The 4,647-nt window shown below is 37.8% G+C and overlaps 1 non-coding gene across 1 annotated transcript; it reads right to left on the bottom strand.

Annotated features, from left to right (window-relative positions):
* Positions 1–1,921: 1,921 nt before the first annotated feature.
* On the bottom strand, positions 1,922–2,028 carry LOC149005160 (small nucleolar RNA R71). The gene has a single exon (XR_016170090.1). It is a non-coding gene; the product is annotated as a small nucleolar RNA R71 (small nucleolar RNA).
* Between the last annotated feature and the right edge of the window lie 2,619 nt (positions 2,029–4,647).

The raw sequence follows: 4,647 nt of genomic DNA, 5'->3' as shown, positions 1-4,647 counted from the left end.
CATTATTTATTTGATTTAATTCCCCATACTTATTTATTAAAGAGAGCTAATTGAGTATTTTTGTGTATTTTTCAGGAATAAGGTGATTTTGGATATTAGAGATAATATGGAGTAAAGTTGGCAAATATATTAGATATTGGTGGATTTTAAATCATGGCATTCAATCTTGCTGCCTAAGAAATCATGAAAAGTGAGATCTTAGCCAAATTGGAAACAGGTGGAGGTCTAAGGAACAAAATTGGTAATAAATCTGAAAATCGGATAAACAGACCTACCTTCAGTATTTTGGGCATATCTCTCTCGTACAAGCTGGGATTGCAGTGATTCAAGATACTATGGAACGATATTGAAAATATCTACAACTTTACAGTTTTGAGTTTTTCCAAATTTCGAAAGAATAAAGGTCAAAGAAACGGGTAAAGAGAGGGGATTCATTGTGTGCGGGAGACATAAAAGAGAAGCCAACCACAGAGAAGAAGAAGACGGCGAACGCGGCTCTCATTTCTCTCATTGCTGAAGAAGAAGACCACATCTCTCTCTCTCTCCCTATGTTTCATCTTTATTTTCTTATGAACTTTTTAATAATGAGTAGCTAGTTCCTTTTCTTTGGGATGTAGATGAACCATGCTTATTTCATTAATTTGATTGTTCTATCTCTTCTAGTTGATTGTGTTTGAGTTTGGTCAAAGATGTTCTATAGCTCAGCGAAGTAAGCGTGCCAAGCTTCCGCGAAGGATGATAGTCTTGCGAAGATAGGGCATATCTAGGAAGACCATCCCTAATTTGCTTTGAAGTGTAGAGTTATATCGGTTAAGGAAAAGCATTGGAGATTCGAAATCCCTAAGATCTTCACATATTCATAGTTTAAGTTTTTGCATTAATTAATAGATTTAGTTTAATTTAGTTTTGTTAAATTCAATCTTAGTAACTTAGCCTTTCAGTTCCCCATAGTTCGACCCCGTACTTTCTGCTTGCTAGATTAGTATAGGATTTTATTTTTGATTGGTTAGCGACACGATCAAATTTTGGCGCTGATGCCGGGGAACCAAAGCACGGTTGCTAGGATTGATTTTTGTCAATTAGGCATAATTTTTAGAGTAATTTTAGTGTTCTTAATTTTTATTTTTCTTTGCTTATTTAACTAATCTCTTTTTCTTTTGTTTTGTAGGTAACTGCAAGAGTAGCGATTTGATAATTAGTTTAGGTTGTTATCTTTTCTTTCTTAGATATAATTGTATTTAGGATTTTTCAATTGTAATATTTACATTAGATTGGATTGTTTAGGTTAATTTTTAAAAATCCCCATCCCTCAGATTCCACATGTATAACTTTTGTTCGAAAGATCACGTGGATTGCGCTTCAGGTACGTCCTAAACTCTCCCTTTTGCTATAGTTATTTTCTTTTAATTTTCCTTATTTAGCTTATTCTTTTTTTTATTCTTCTGTGTGTAAGCATGGTCGTCGGTCCCTAAACCCTGAGTTGACTCCACTTGACTTAGAGTTAGAAGAGACTTTGGCCAACCTTAAAAGGCAAAGAACCATGGCAAACTATGAGCCTCCAATGAGGCCCTTGAGTGAGCATTTCATTCCTACGATATATACTTCGGTTTCTTGTATTAAGTTGCCTAACATAGAGGCAGCTCAATATGAGATCAAATCTAGTGTGATTCAAATGCTACCATCTTTTTATGGACATGCCAATGAAGAGCCTTATAAGCACTTAGATGAGTTTTTAGAGGTGTCTTCCACGGTTAAAATTCAAAACCTCTCAGTTGATGCTTTAAGGTTACTTCTTTTTCCATTCTCCCTTAAAGATAAAGCTAAGCATTGGCTTCATTTTTTGGACAATGTTAAAATTTCCACTTGGGTAGAAATGCAACAGGAGTTCCTTAAAAAGTTCTTCCCCATTGGTCGTACCAATAGCATTAGGAGAGCGATAACGAGTTTCTCCCAACAAGAAGGAGAACAATTTCATGAGGCCTGGGAAAGATTAAAAGAATTGCTTAGAAAGTGCCCCCATCATGCTATTCCTAAGTGGCAATTGGTTCAATGCTTTTATGATGGCCTTAGAGACCGACATAGGCAAATGGTTGATTCTTCTTGTGGTGGGACTTTCATGCACAAGAATGAGAATGAGGCATGAGAACTTTTTGAGACCCTTAGTGAAAACTCCCAACACCATGCTTCCGCAACTAGGACTGAGATTCCATCCATTGGGCAACCAAAGAGGAGCAGTCTCTATGAGATCAATCCTACTGTTGAGATGAGTGCTAAGGTTGACTTGCTATCTAAGAAATTGGATTATCTCTTGTCATTAGGACAACAAACCACATCTCCACTTCCTACAAGTTCCTCTCCACCTAATCAGATTGAAGCATGTGATTTATGTTCTAGCATATCCCATCATGTCTGTGAGTGCTATTTGGCTACACAATACCCTGAGTTTGTTAAGGAGCATGCACATTTGGCCCAAGGAGTTTCTAAATTTGGCAATGATACATATTCCAATACCTATAACCCAGGATGGCGAAACCACCCCAATTTTTCATGGCGAAACTCAATGCCCAATCCCTCTAATCAAATACCTTATAGGCCACCTCCATTTAATATGCAACAAAATGCCTATAGGAATGAGCTACCATCATCTCCACAACCCTCACATAATTTATCATTTGAGGATAAGGTACTAAAGGCGCTTAGTGGACTAGAGCAAAACACTCAATTGTTACATTCTCATTCTCAATCCATTAACAAATTGGAAACCCAACTTGGTCAACTAGTTGATGCCATTAGTAGGAGGGAGGTTGGCCACTTACCTAGTCAACCAATAGGTAACCCTAATCATCAAATTGGGTTTAGGAAAGAACAAGTCCAAGCAATGTCTGTTGTGGCATGCAGTGGGAAGGAATATTATGCACCTTCGCCTACTCCTAAGCCATTGCCCATTGATCTTGAGAGTCAAGAAGAGGTTGATTTGACCCATGAGATTGGCAATGATGCACACAAGCCTAGTAAAGAAACACCACCTGTGAGTATTTCCTATAAATTTCCTTGTAAGGGGTTGGACATTCCGATTGTAGAGGGTCCTACTCATGAATCTTACACTCCCAAAGCCTCCTTCCCTGAAGCTCTTGAGTCCTCAATTCTAGATTCTATAAAGAATGTATCTTTAAGCCCAAATAGAGATAAAGAGTGCTTTGCAATTAATTTTATTGATGAGGTAGTGGTTGATTATATTCCAAACATGCTTATTGATGATCCCCTACAACATTACTTGCCATTTGGGGAATCTAACCTAAATATTGAGGAAGTCAACACATCGTTGGACTCTTCCACTTCTTTAGAGCCTTCACCATTCACATTTAGATTTGAGCTTCCACCTCCATTGGCTGCTTCTTACTGAGTCTGGCTGAAGACTCTAAACTTAGTGCTTTATGGGAGGCAACCCATATGTTTAGATATTATTTCTTGTTCTTTTTCCTTTATTTTCTTTGTTTGTTGTTAGGTTTTACTGTTGCGTGCTCTATCATGAGTTCAAACATCGGGTACACTCTTTCCTCTATTTGCTTCTATTATTTTTTTTTGCATGCACTGAGGTCACTGCATAATTTAAGTGTGTGTGTGTGGGGGGGGGGTGTCAACTCAAGTAAGACTTGTTGATAGTTGGTAGAGCATTGTCACAAAGATAAAAAGTGCCCAATTTTTTCTGGCTTTGGTAAGATAAATGTTTTAATTCCTTGCTTAGATACAAAATGAGAGTTTAAGTGTTTTAGAAATCACATCTGATGTAATGAGCACCCTCTTGAGAAAATAGTAATGGGTTTTACATTTTGAGACTGAGGTTGAATCGGAAAATAGGAATTGCAGGTAGTCCAAAAGGTTTGACCATCTAGTTATCTTGTATTGCCTTGTGCTTATGGTGACAAGTTGAGACCGATTTTAGACTATTTAAATGTGAAGTGAATTGAAGTATAATGTGAAAAAAGAAAATGAAAAAGAAAAAGAAAAAAATATGCTGAAGTTTAAAGGTTAGACCTCCTTCTTAGTAACCGGGTCTCGGTGTCACCAACATCGTGCCTCGTGTCAAACAGTTGGGGTGTCTTTGGTCCAGTCTTGGCCTGTAGCCTAGTTGGCTTGAGTAAGTAAGTTCGAGGGGTATTCAACACCTAGTCCCTCAAGGCCATCTGGCTTGAGAGCGGCTGACCCAACACTCGTTACATAGGCCATCTAGAAAGCTTAAGAGGCAAGACATTGCATGGACTAGAACTGTGACCATTCAAGAAAGAAGTGAATTAATGTGCTTATAAAGGTGAAATGTCTAAAAAGGTCAATATTGCTTAGATCTTGAGTTCTTGGTATTATTTGGTACCTAGTTTAGTCTTATCTGAGGGTGAACTGGTAGACTGAAGATAAGAAGAGACTTCTTGATTGAATTGTTTGCCTAGAGCTAGACTCAAGAGAGGGTGTAAAGAGCTTACGTGTGGGGGTGCCTATATTCCCTTCAATCTTTAGTGGAGTGTCTTTGTCTTGGAATCTATCTTTCTACTCTTACTACTGCCAGAATAATTAGAAGAGCACTTATGAATTTTGTGTGTATATTCTCTGCAAACACTCACGAGACACAACTAGTCCACTAGGGTAACCTAG

Source organism: Hakea prostrata, chromosome 9 (assembly GCF_041222555.1).
Source record: "Hakea prostrata isolate BN-2017 chromosome 9, UWA_Hpros_2, whole genome shotgun sequence".
NCBI lineage: Eukaryota > Viridiplantae > Streptophyta > Magnoliopsida > Proteales > Proteaceae > Hakea > Hakea prostrata.
The sequence above is the reverse complement of the archived record's forward strand: the minus strand, read 5'-3'. Positions and strand labels throughout refer to the sequence as shown.